This window comes from Mangifera indica, chromosome 6 (genome assembly GCF_011075055.1).
Source record: "Mangifera indica cultivar Alphonso chromosome 6, CATAS_Mindica_2.1, whole genome shotgun sequence".
NCBI lineage: Eukaryota > Viridiplantae > Streptophyta > Magnoliopsida > Sapindales > Anacardiaceae > Mangifera > Mangifera indica.
Window position 1 is genome coordinate 14,976,704 of NC_058142.1, and position 14,910 is coordinate 14,991,613.

The 14,910-nt window shown below is 26.0% G+C and overlaps 2 protein-coding genes across 9 annotated transcripts in view; one reads left to right on the top strand and one right to left on the bottom strand.

Annotated features, from left to right (window-relative positions):
- LOC123218328 (pentatricopeptide repeat-containing protein At1g30610, chloroplastic-like) overlaps positions 1-14,910 on the top strand; it is a 147,603-nt gene that overhangs the window by 80,658 nt on the left and 52,035 nt on the right. The gene's annotated exons all lie outside the window — the stretch shown is intronic.
- Positions 1-14,910, bottom strand: part of LOC123218322 (putative disease resistance RPP13-like protein 1) — a 137,898-nt gene that overhangs the window by 62,914 nt on the left and 60,074 nt on the right. The window lies entirely within an intron of this gene.

Below are 14,910 nucleotides of genomic sequence, written 5' to 3' on the forward strand. Positions count from 1 at the left end.
AAAATATTTGTTTTTTGGGGAAATTGGCATGCAATTAATTAGTTTTGGTTGCGACACTTGGCAACTAAATCAAACGCGTTCAGGGAGTTTAAGCCAATAGAATTTTGACACATGAAGGGTCTTTAGTAATTTCACTGAGCGATTGGTCTTGTGCGAGTGCCAGGTTACTATGTTGTGTGTGAAAATGGGCGAAGGGACATTCGACGTATATTTATGAAGAAAAGAAGCATGAAAGATGGCAATGAGAGATTATACATGCAAACTCATAACGGAATGGTGGAAAGGCATTAGTGAAGTCTCCTGAAATAGGTCAACCATATGGTCTAGAAGGATGCAGTAATTGCAGCTAGAGTTAGATTTAAATTGAACTAATTCAGACTCAAAAGCTGACTGAGTTTAATTTAATCTAATTTGAATTCGTTTACTTCGAATATGAACTGAGTATAGTTATCAATATTTTACCATACGATATAGATGAAACACAATATATATCATGATATATATTATAATTGATATGATATAATAAACGTATCGTGTAATATAGTAAATATATCATACGATACGATATATATTACTAATATAAATCGATACACTTTTTAGAGAAAATAATAATGTAGTAGAGATGTATGTAAAAATTTTAAAATTTTTAGAGGTGTTTGTGATGTTTTCCAAAATGATGACATGTTAATTATATTTTTTTATTATTTTATTTATTAAAAGTTGAATTATACAATATGATACTCGATATATAATATCTAAAATTAGGTTTTTGATATATAATTCAACAACCATAAAATTGAGTTCAAATTAAAAAGTTCAACTCATTTTAAACGAATTCAAACTAAACTCAAATTGAATTATTTTTTATTCAAGTCAAACTTGAGTCAGTCAGATAATACTATGGAGTTTCTGTAATTCTTTTGTGAAAATTATTTTTGTCAATTCATTTGTGTGAACATTTCCTATGTCCTCATGTATGATCAACTTATGCAAGAACATGGAAGTTGCTAATGTGTGTGAACTTGAAGATTTCTTAATCAATAAGTTGGTAGGTCTTCTTATTGCTCTATTGTAACTTTTACATGAGCTTCAAACTAGTGGGGGCATATTGGTCCTTTTTGTCTTATTTCTGAAAGACTTACATAACATAAGAATCTTTTTTGGAGAAATTTTCATACTTTGAATTTGCGAATATTGAGTTTTTGATGGAGATAAAAGGTTGAAACTTAAACTAATATGCAAAAAAGACAATTTCAAAATAATTTAAAATTGACGTATTTATGAGACCACATTGCATCTTATTTTTAAGCTCCATATATTTCTTTAGTTGACCTTTTCCCCCCTCAAGGTCAAGTAAATCTGTATTTCTTTCTATAGGACAAAGTAAGTGGAAAGTTGGATCATTTAAGACGATCCTTTGAGATTGAATTCTTCACCTTGTTATTTGTTTTTATCTTATTGTTAGGAGTCAGTTAAGAATTAATGTTGACAACTGAGTGGTTAATAGTGATCTGGTGATTTTGTAGCTACAATTTGTGGTATGATTTGAGATACGACTAGCTTGACAGCTCGATGCAAAGGCTAAAAAAATTGAGCGCACTACTATATGTACATATTTACATAGATAATATGTTATTATCTTCTCGATGAAGCTTTTCGTCTTTCTAACTTGAATAGCCGATCGAAGGAGAGAGAGATGTCGAGAGAGACATCGCCGAAGGGAGAGGCTGCTGGAGATGTTGATGGGAATTGAAAACTAAACCATAGGGGAAAAATGTTGTTTTTTAAAACTTGGTTTAGGAGTGAAATTATTAAGTTTTAGAGTTTAGTGGAGGAAAAAAGATAAAATTTCAGCTTATTTTTAATATTATAGATAAAATGATGATTTTATCTTTAAAACTAAAAGAGTTAATTGTCTATAGGTAGATAAATGAGTTTTTCAAAATTAAATGTGAAAATTTGAAATAACAACATACTTTGAGTGAGAATAAGTCTTGTGGCCCTTTTTTTTAATAAAAAAAGGTTAAAAGATATTATAAGAAAATTTTTGACAGTAGAATAAAATCTCTGTAGTTAGTCAATGAGATATGGTTAGTCTGCTTCCAATTTTATGCAATTTCATGTTGGTAATTTATTGATAATTGTTTAAATTTCATTTTTAAAACAAAGGTTATTACATTAAAAAAAGACTAAATTAATAATTTATATTTATTTATATAATTAAATAATTTAAATAAATTAATTAATTAAAGAGGATATTTTGGTTGTTATATTAAAAAATAGTAAATGAGTCATTTAAATTTTAAACTAATAGAAGATATTAACATTTTGAGTTTTTGAAATTTAAAGAGTAAGACTTTGTTGATATATCAAACATTGTGTAGGAATAAGTCTTTTGGCCTATCAATAATATTTACTCTTTGTATTAACAAATATTAAATTATGTTTTAATTAAAATAAAATAAAAAATGATTTTATGATAAATGTTAATAATTAAATACCTAAATATTAAGCTTTTTTACAGTAAAAAGTATTATAATTATTTTATTATATTAACAAAATAATAAATATATAATTTAATTTACTATATTTTTATAATGGAAACATTATTATCAATAGAGAACAAATAATGGATTTTTTTTTAATTTTTTATATGAATAATGTAAATAATAATTTTAAACAGTTAGCATCGGAGCATTTTTCCTTTATAAAATTGTTTTAATATTTATATTATTACCTGCATAAAAATCATAACCAAACACAAAATTAATCTTACTAATTATGACACAATGCCAAATATTTATTTCCTACCCGAGCTTTTGTAAATTAATATATTTCCACTCATTAAATTAAAACAAAACTAATTTTTTATTTATACGTCAAAATCAATTGTTAATTTTAACTATAAAAAAGTATTTATGTCATTTTTGTTTGACTGGTTGTAAACAATATTATGGGGATGTAAATATTCTTTTTTAAACTTATTAGGGTAAATAGATAGTTTTTATCTTATTTCAAAAGATATTATGTTCACCCTGATATACTTTGAAGGATTCTATAACCCAAATATATTTTAGGAGGTTCTTTTCATTCAATATTTTGGGTTCTGCAACTTTTTGTTTTAGAGGAGAGGAAAGTAACCAAAAATGCGTAATATTTTTAACACAGGCCATTTTGGACATTTGTATATATGTCTAGCTGTTTTTTAACTACTCTTCCAATTACTCAATTGCTTTCAGCTTATACCAAGTTAGTTATTTTGCAATTAGGTCGGGTTACTCTGTCATGAATAAACCCAAACTTAATAGTTTTAGTAGTAACACAATTTTGCTAATGATATCATTTAATACATAAGAAGCTTAGTGCACGGTTAATGTTTCAATCTTTCTACATTGTGTAAGACCATATCTTTGTGGTTTATTATATTGCAACGAGTAATTTATATTTTTTTCATCCAAGGTTTGACCTTAAAACACTGTTCACCCCTAATTAACATAAATAACAATTTTCCATTCAAAAACAAGTATTAATAACACTTTTCTATCCAAAATTAAACTATATTAATGAAACAACAATACTGTAAGTAAAATTACTATTTTACACATACTATTTTAATTTTCAAAGTTATCATATAACCCTAAATTATATAAAAAGTGTCTTATTTTCATTTTTTTACCCTTACAATTTCTTTTTCTTTTCCTATAAATAAAGATGTTTTTGTCGTAAAATCGTATAATAAGGAGTAAATCATAATTTTTTAAAATATTAGGGATTTTTTTGAAAAATTTTGGGCGTTCTTGGAAATTTCAAAAATTTGTAATATTTTCTAAATTTTTAAAATATCATCTACATCTAATTAGTTTCAAAAATAACATCTACACCCCTAAAGAATTGAGCATAATACAACAAATTATGAATGTTAATTTATGATAAAATTACTATTTTGGCTTTACACTATCAGTTTTTTTAATGGAGTTTGATTTTTTATTAAAAAATGTTATTTATACCAATTAGGGGTAGAAGAGTGTTTGTAGGTCAACTCTTCGGTGAGAAAATGTTATTTACTCTATTTCAACTAAATAAGACCATGTCACGAGGCTGATCCGTTGACTTTACAATGGAAATGTAGTATATTTTATTTCCTTATTTATAATTTAACTTTAGATCACATAGTAAGTGGTTCTTTCCTTTTTCAGATAGAGAAGATAGGTAAGGTAGAGCGATTGGAAATAACTTGGAAGCACCTTGCTTAGATGAAAGAAATTGGATACACGTAGTTTTATTATTTTAAAATATAGAAACTATGTATATTAAGTAAAAAATATACACTTCTTCAAAAGTAAATGTATAGTGTATTAGGGGAGTAATTGAGAGACCCATGAAACAATAGTTGCCTAGACGAATGCTCGATTCAATATGAACTTTAGATTAAGATATAAATGATAGTAAGAGTGAATAGTAATAGTTAATATGTCATTATATGATTAAATGATTCAATTATTTACTTAATTTATAATTCAACATTATTCAATTACATTATGATATATCAAATTACTTGTATTTATTAGCATCCAATTGTTTGTAATAAAACATTATGATATGTCAATTTCAAAATTCAACACCAGAATGCGTAAACCATTTTTAAAATTTGAATTTTATTTATACATTTTTTGCCAGGAAATGAAACTATTTTTAAAATTTTTTTTAATGATTTATTGTGTCCTAACTGGACTTAAATACATAATTTGTATGCATAATTAATTTTTAATCAATAATATTTATTCTTTTTGTAAACAAATACTAATTTATCTGTTAATTAAAATAAATATAAAATCAATTTATGATAAAATATGAATAATGATATACCAAAATTTAATTTTCTTATAATAAGGGGTATTGCAATTATTTTATTATATTAGTAAATAATAAATATATGATTTATTTTAAAACAAAATTTAAGATCTAATATAACATATTTTGTTATAGATTTATATATATATATATATATATATATATATATATATATATATATATATATATATATATATATATATATATATACATAATTTTATCTAATAAATAAAATTAAATTAACGATAAAGAAACAATTATGATATATAAATAAAATTTTCAAAAAGTCAGCATCCGGGCTTTTTTTTTATAATATTGTTTAAGTACATATTATATCACCTAAATAAAATAAAAAATGACCACAAAATTAGTCTTATTAATTATAATAAAAGGCTAAATGACTATCTCCCACAGAAAGTGTGATGAAATTGCACATTCTCTATTTTAAGTTTGAATAAACTAATTTGTTACCCATCTATCAAAATCAACAATTAGTTTTAATGATCAAAGGGTATTTATGTCATTTTTATTAGAGTGAATTGTGAACAATATAATGGAGATGTAAATGTTATTCTTTTGAAAACTTAATAGGACAAATGAATATTTTTTCCATCTTGTTTTGAAAAATATTATATTTACATTCATATATTTTAATTTTTATAGTTTGTAATATAATATTTGTAATTTTAATTTGTTATGTTTAATTCAGTTCTTTGGAAGTGTAAAAATTAAAATATATTTTTAAAACACAACAATTTTAATTTATTGTATTTTATTAAATCCTTTTTTAAAACTGTTGGAGAATATATAACATTTCAAAGTTTTTTTAAATTTCAAAACAGCACTTATAATTTTTATTAATATCCTTAATATTTTTAACAATTATAATTTCCCTTAAACATACAATTGTACATCATTGAAATATATATTTATAAATTTACTCACAAATATATGATTATACACTGTTAATATTTTTATTTATATTTGTATCAATAAAAAAATTAATTATTTTTAATTAAAATAAATATAAATATAGTAAAAAATTATTTGATAAATTTAAGAGTCAAATTTTAAAGATGAGACCTCATTTACAGTAATGTAAGTAGATTCTTTTGTGGTTTTATGTTGTTATAGTATTATATATATTAAATAATAAAATAATCAAATTGATGATTATATAAACAGTACTTTTAGTACATACCAATTAATTATTAATGGTTAACTCTCATTGATTTCTAGTAGTTTGATTGATTTATTCAGGTAATCTATTGATTTATTATTAAAATGTTATATTTTTTTTAAATAAAATTAAATATTTATTATATTTTTTAAATATAAAACATATAGAATGTAAGAATCATAATTTTAAATATATTAATTAAATAATTAATAATTCGTTATATAGATAAAAATTAATACTAAATTAATTATTAATTTAATTAAAATCTTATAAATTAGAACTTTTTAAAGTTTTAATAAGATAAAAATTATGTAAGTATGATTTTGTTAGTTTTAAATAGTTTTTTTGATTTAATAGATTTATTGAATTTAATCAAATTTTTAATAAGATAATTTTTATTTATTGATTAGATCGGATTATAGATTATTCATGGTTTAATTGGTCAAACCGGCCAGATTAGTTTGATTTTAAAAACACTATTAGTTATAGTAATTGTCTTTAAGAGATAGTTTAAGTGGTAAAAAAGAAATTTTCATATATAAAAGGTCATAAGTTCAAATTTTTTTTAATGACATACTAAAAGCAAACTCTTAACTTATCGAATTCATTAGTTATAAAATTAATCATTAGACTTAAAATTTGACGTATATAGTATGATTAATCTTACTCTAATGGGATTTCTCAATAAAAAAAAAGTAATAATTACAATAATTAGTTGATTATAATAAAAAATATTTAGAAATTATTTTATATTATTTTGAAAATAATTAAATATAAATTAATCTTATATTTAATTAAACTAATATAAAGAAAGTATGTATTCTTTTATTTTTTTATAATTTTTATTTTATTAGTATATTAACTATTTTAATATTGTCTAATTATAAAATTAATTAATGAATTTATAATTATTATTATTCTATATTTATTTATTATTTTAATTAAAAATAGATTCATCATATCATAAAAATTAATAAATATAAAATTATAATAAAATTAAAATTGCAATAATTATTATTTAATATTTAAAATGAAAGTGGGGCATTTTCTTTTTTTGTTTGTTATATTATTATTTTTAATTAAAAATTAATAAAATTTTGTATTATCTGATAAATTGAATAAGATAAGGTAATTAATAAAAAAATTGCTGCACCAGGGGACGCCATTTCAACGCAAAACGCCATCACCGAATGATATTGGATGCTTCAGGAGCTGGAAGGGTATATTTATGGTTTCTTCTCTCAAAATAATTTCATTTCGAGTGATAATTTTTGTTGCTGCGACGGGTTTCACACACCAATATGCCCTACTTCAACACAATGTGACTCACACGCGGAGCCATTGTGGCCAATATTTTTAAAATCAGATTTGTACAATTAATAATAATAATAAAGAATATTTACTCTTTAAAACATAAAATTTCGATTGAATAAAAGCAAAAAAAGAAAAAAAAAACCCTCAAAAAATAGAATAGAAATTAAAATTAAGGGTTTGGATAATAAGACTTTGTTAAATCCGATTCCGTTAGCTTTGACTAGTTCACCAAGTTTGATCGGATTTTAATCGAACCAATTTTTAATAAGAACTGATTGACTTGTGGGTCGGTTTTAGGGTGAACCAATTGATTTAGTCTGGTCTTGAAAACATTGATTAAGATGAATGTCTTCAACTTTGTGATATAATTGTCATAATGACATTTGGTGTTGCTGATTTTTCCTTGCCGAGTAGGTTGAACAGATAAATTTTGGAACACAATGGTCTAACCTACACCCACCACATCAATTAAATCAGAGTTTCACTAATCATGATAAAGACTTAAACTCATTCATTTTTTTTGAAAGTTCTAATATTCCATTATTTTCACTAACCTCTCTGGGTTAGTGTCACTGAAATTTGAAACCATAATACAATTCAGAAAATTTCTTTATTCTGGATTGTGAGTTTTCTGTTTTTTTTATTTTTTCCTTTTCAGCCTCAAATAGAAGCAATGAAATCATTGTTCTTGCTATTTCTGTTGGTAGGTAGAGCTACGAGAAACAACTTGGAACACCTTGCGCAGGCGAACCGTAACCCCAACCTCCTCTCATCAAAGAAAGGTTTTGCATCTCTCTCAAGAAAGAAGACTACATTTCTGCTCTTTCTTGTATAACCAGTAATCCAGTTTGTGATCTGCCGGAGTTTTCCAAGAGTGCATGGTTGAATTTATTCAAAGAAAATTCTCAAGGTTTTGAGGATGATACTCTTGTTCACTTAATATATGAGGCGAATATCCAAATCGCTAGAATTAGGATTGGATTCGAAGCAAGTTTGTTTAAGTTTAAAACGAGTTTTGCTCAAATGAGTCCGAGTGCGAACATGAGGTAAACAAATATGAGCTAGGGAGTAGTAGAGAAAATGAACCTAAATTCGCACCTGAATAGAGGCTATGTTTGGCTCACATTATTAAAAAAAAATTAAAATGACCAACGTCATTTAAGAGAGTTAAGTCGAATATCTTGTGCGAAGCCGAGCCAAGTTTGACTTATTCACAGGAACCAAAGCTAGGTGTACGCCAATCACAAACTCTTAAATCGCTAAACAAGCTTAACACAAATTAGTTATTCATTTAGTTAACAAGAATATTGCATAAATATTTTCAATTAGTTATTCAGTCTAGAGAATGAATTGTATTGAAAAGCCTTCAAATAAGTCCTAAATTTATGAGTAATCAACATATTTTTTAGTATACAATGTGTTATTATGTGATTAGATAATATTCAGTTATGTATCCAATTAAATACTCAAAAATAAATATGCAAAATTATATTGTTTCAAAATATAAAAACTATGTTTATTGAATAAAAAAAAAAAAAACTTATGCTCTTTTGTGATGACTTATAATAATAAACTAACTTATTTTAGAGTAACCAGATGTGATGTAATTGAGTTGAGTTAATTTAAATAATATTTGGTTAAAGTTTGACTCTAAGATATTAAAGCAAAGTTTGAGTTCAATGAATTGAAAAGTTTTTAACTTGAGTTTGAAATAGAAACAATTGACTCAAATTTAGTTCAAGTTTAACTAAAAAATTATAGTTAAAATTCCAAAATTTTCAAAAAAAAAATTAAATTATATAATTTATATATTTATTAATTACCTGTGGTATTTAAAGTTATAAAATATGAATTTAGGGTTTTGTTTGTGTACAAAATTTGATCATTTCAGTTTTTTTTTACATTTCTTGTGGGTACTAATATATATTTACAAAATAACATATTATGATGTAATAAGATCTGATAATCTAGACATTTACTTTATTTTAATTTAATTTTACTTAACCATATAATAAAATGTTAGTTTAAAAATTACAGTTTATATATAAAATATTACCTTAAAAAGTGTTTTTAAGTAAATAATTGTATTCTATAATTAGAGGAGAAATAAACTAATGGGCTAAACAATGGGTTTAGCCTTCTTTCTCCCTGGTCTCTCTTTCCCTTGTTAGGGCAGAAGTTTTCTTTGTCTATTTCCTTTCAACCATGTCTTTTATGTTTTAATCAAACTTTGATTTTTCTATCATTTTCCTGGGGCTATATTTGTAAATTTATGGAAACAACAATTTTGAATATTCAAAATTTAAAATTTTCAAATTAATATTATGAAAAATATTGTTACATATTTCAAAAATGTATCATGAGTATATGGTTTTAAGATAGGTTTGGATTCAATTTGATTGAGTTTGGACAAACTCTAATTCAAGATTGACTCAATTTTAAAAGAATTAGTGTAATATCAATTTAAAACCGACAATTTGAAAATTGAATTTTGTTTGAAAATAATTTAATTTTGAATTCAATTTAAATTGAATCAAACCTAATATAATTCAAACTAAATTTATTTTATAAAATAATAAAACTATGTGTATACACTTTTAAATATATAGTTACATATGCAGATGATATGTTATCATATAATTATATGATTTTGAATTAAAAATAAAATAACACCTAATTATATGATGACATGTGTACTAACAAAATGTGTGCATAGATGGAGTCATCGAATTTGAATTCAGTGCTAGCAATGAGAGACCATATATTAGTATGTGTCAACCAATCAAGAGTGGTTGATTCCATTGAAGAGAATGAGTCTAGTTCTTGAAGCATAAAAAACATAAATCTTGATGGTATTTTGCCCTCGGGATAGTGCTTCATGGAAATTTTTGCAAAATGGTTAGAATAGAAAAGATAACATTGGTTTAGTGGAAACGGATGAGGATCTTTTGTGTGAGGGTGACTTGGTTAGAGACTTGGGAGATAGAGAGGATTATTATGTTGTTTCAAACAACAATAGTGAGGAAGAACTCCAAGATCCGACAGAGGAGAGAATTTGGCCTACCATTCTTCTCTCCAGGGAAGAATAGCCATGCACAAACCATGGAGACATTCTCTTATTTATCAAATTAATAGGAAAGACTATTAGGTACAAATTCCTTATCAACCGTCTCCCAAGTTTATGGGAACTTGTGAATTCATTGGATGTGTTAGATATAGGCAATGATTTCTCCATTTCTGGACTAGGCTCAAAGAATGACTATAGACAATCTAATGTCTCTAAAATTTATCCAAATGACTGAATAGATGATAAACTAAGAGAGAGTGGTACAAGAAAAGTACTCCATAGGGTGCCGCTTTTATCGAACAATGCCACGGAAAGAATTAATGAGGGCCAAGAAACTACCGCAATGGAAAAGGTTGATTCCATAAGAATTGTAGAGGGGCTGGAAATTTTAAGTTCATCCGTGCTTTAAAGAATTATCTAATGGAGTATTCATATTAATTTATTATTTACAATTTGTACTTAAAAGTATTATTGTAAAATTCGTCTTCTGAAAAGGTGATTGCATTACATAATTAGAGAATCAGGAATAAGCTAGTGGGCTGAAGAATGGGCCGGGTCTTTTTTCCTCAGTGGTGTTCTTTTCTCTGCTTTAATCAAACTTTAATTTTTCTATCATTTTCTAGAGGTCATATTTGTAAATTCATATAAACAACAATTTTGACAATTCAACATTCAAAAATTTCAAATTAATATTATAAAAAAATATGTTATGCATACATGGGTTTGACATAGGATTGGATTTAATCCAATTGAATATGAGTAAAATCCAACTTAAAATTAACTTAAATATAAAAAAAAATCAGCTTCATTTCAAGTTAAAAATTGACACTTTGAGACTTGAATTTGGTTTTAAAATAATTTAATTTTGAATTCAATTTAAATCAAATCAAAGTCTACTATGATTCGAATTTGGTTTATTTTATAAAAACAAACCTTAACTCGAAGTCAAGTAAATCCATCACTGATCCCTCAAATCCTCAACTGTGACTTGGCTTGCCCTTGAAAGCTAGCCTTTGCATTGCCATTTCACATGTAACAAACCTATGTAAGTAACAATCAACTATAACTCACTCTCCTGTCATATTCTAAAATTTTTCTTCCTACTCACCATACATCTCCTAGAGAAGTAGCCATCGACATAACTGGAAACTCGTGTTTTAATATGCAGATAGATATTCCTCAATTAGAGAATGTGTTTTGCTATTTGGTATCCCTTTTATGTTTTCTATCCACAATGAAAATATATAGTTTACTACCTTATTAATCTTAAACATCTTTAATATAACTATTTAAAAAGTTAAAGCTAGAATTTTAATTTCAAATTATAATAATATTGTAACCATCCTAAATATAGAAGAATGTGTATAGATACTAAATATTTTATCCATGTTTTGGATCCATTTTGTATTAACACTGAATTAGGTGATGAAATCTTCAAACCCAACAGTTTTATCGGAGGATTCTCTCTCTACTAGTCAAGTCTTCCCCATGATGCTATATATTTATAACTACTACAATTTCATACGTATCATTTTTAGATTTTAATATTTTTTATTTATTCTTTTATATTTTAATTTTATTCCACCTTAACCTTCCTAAATTTGATCTCTAAGTCTATGTTGGAAGCAACTGATTTGAGAATAGTATACACATGAAAAGTCTATGAATTGAGATGAAAGAGTAATATAAATGGGTAGAGGAGCGGTCGATCCAGACCAAGTATTTCAAGATCAATTTTTTTATTCAAATTCAAATAAGTTTGAATAATTCAGATAAAATGTAATAAATGGATGCAATCCGGATGATGAGGAGAAGAAGAAAGAGAAATGAGGTTTGATTTACCAATGGACACTCAAAATGTAGATGACATGGAGTTCAGTTAGATTGAATTTCTTTGTACTGTGAAGCTTTAATTTTTAACTGTATAATTGGCTGCCTTGTCATGTCCCTCTCTTCAAACATCATGAAAATGAATTGACAACTATTTTACTCACAACAGAAAGGTTGGTCAAAGGGGCGACTATGACTACAAAGATTGGATCTCTCTTCTCTTCATTTTGATGCCAACTTACCTAACGTTCTCTCATAACATTTCAATAAATTTGGCTTCATTTTGGGTGTCCCTATGTTACCTCGATCCGCTAAATTCTAGTCATAACAATCTTTTGTTGACAGTATTGGCTTGTCATTCGTTAAAAAATACAATTTTGGTTCCCTGAACCAAATTGGATCAAAATTGAATAAGATAATTTAAACAGTTAGACTAGATGAAAAATCGGATTTGATCCGATCAATATAAAAAATCAAATCAGGTTTGAACAGTTAAAAAATTCATTATTAAGATGAGAACTCAAGACCTCATCTATCATTTTTAATAATATATATCATCATACTAAATTTATTTAATGATAAATTATATAAAATTGTTTTAATGATTATTTTTAAATAGTTATCCACTCTTACCACTAGTCAAACAGTCCGATCGTGATTGCCGATTAAACCAAATTGCCCCTTTCACTAGATAAACATTTGATTCAGTTTTGAAAACATTGGTTGATAATGGGTTTTTTTTTTTTTTTGAATGAGTAATACTGCATGAAAAATCAGTGGATATTAACAGATATAAATAAATTAATATGTTATAATGTGATTGAGTGACTTAATTATTTATTTTATCTCTAATTAAAAATTACTAAATCGCATAATAATATATTAGTTTGTATTCGTTACTCATATGTTTATACATGAAGTAATATTCTGGTGTGAGACTTATATGATTTAAAGGTTTTTTTTGGTTAAGTTATATGATTTTAAAGTTGTTCAATCTCAATATTTAGTTGTTGGGGTACAATTCTCCTAAAGTTTGTATCGATATCATTCTGATGGGGATTAAACATAAATTTGATATAATAATTAATATGAGATATCATAACTAATGAATGGTTCATTATACTGAAATTATATTATTTTTCATTATCAATATATATTATGATATTTTAAATTATCCTTCCAAAAGATTCTTCACACTAAAAATGGGAAAAAATTAAAATTAAACAAATTGTCAGTGAATGCTCAAAACAGGGGCTTCGTCAAGGTATACACTTTTATTTGGTTTCTGTTGATAGATCAAGTTTATTAAATACACACATTATTGTAGTTAAAAGGTAGTTGTATTTTTTTAAATAAAATTTGGTGTTTTAAAAAATCCTTAATTTTTTTTTATTTATACGATTTCCACGTTTCTATTTCTTATATTTTTGAGAAAATAAGTTTCAATGTACCCATTTTCACGTTTATGCGTTTCTATTCCCATGCTACATAGTTTGCAGGACATTTACTTGAATCACATTTGTAGTACTGGCTGCAAAACTTGTAATGCCTCAGTATTTTCAACAACATTAAAATGGTAGTGGCTCAATAAAAAGCTAACCAGTGACTACTTATCCCGCTGACAATGTTAATTGTTCACCTCTCCGTTGATAGAGTGTTCACCTCATCAATGACATCTAGTGTCACTGTGCATCAGCTCTGTTGCATTGCCTTTGGAAGTTTGTGATATGAATTTGATTGTTCAGCTTATATTGAGTAGGGGAAATTCATCTCTCACTTCACTCTTAAACAAAGCCATCAAAACATAAATTAAGTGCAAAAAGTAAAGAAGACAGGAGGATTTTTACATGGTTCAGCTAAGATATGTCTTAGCCTATATCCATGGGACCATGTCCGACTCAAATCAAATGAGTGAGTTAAAACTCAAATGTCAGTTACAAAGTTGAAATTAAACACACAACACAAAGACTTTCTTTTTACTAAATCACTTTTTAAACTAACCTACTTCCAATAGCTAATACCCATATCTGAAATATATGAGTATCTATTTAAGTTGTTGAGTCTCCCCTTGTACTTTAAGTTGAAATCCTTTCAATTGTTACGTTTGAACTTCCTTTAAGTACCAACCATAAAGTTGTATCACACAATATAAACAACCTAGCAAACCTGAAAGAGAGTAGAAAATCAGAGAACAAAAACACAAAACAAGCTACACAAAATAACAAATTACCTAAGCACAAAAAAACTCACTTAAATTTCAGTGCGAGACAAGTTGTATATTTAGGTCAAGAGGAACTTAGGTGAACACCTGTATATGACCTCAACAATATACCTAAACAACAAATAACAACTTTGAATAAGTTGAAGGTTGCACTTAAATGGAAAATCAACATCCATCTGTTCACACAAAACGCAATCATGTCCACACATACTACATAATATGTGTGTGCCAATCAAAACAAGATGTGAACAACAAAAGTTCATAGCTTGCCAAATTCTTACAGCCTACAGTTGCTGCTTTGTCGCGACAATTTTTACTGTTATCATCACAATATGTTCTTGGTGCAATGGTGTGACAATAAGATTTACATATCCAGCAAGCCCTGTCTGAAAAAGGTTCAAGAACAGAATAGCTCTTCATCTCCAGAAGTTCAAGAGATGTGATATT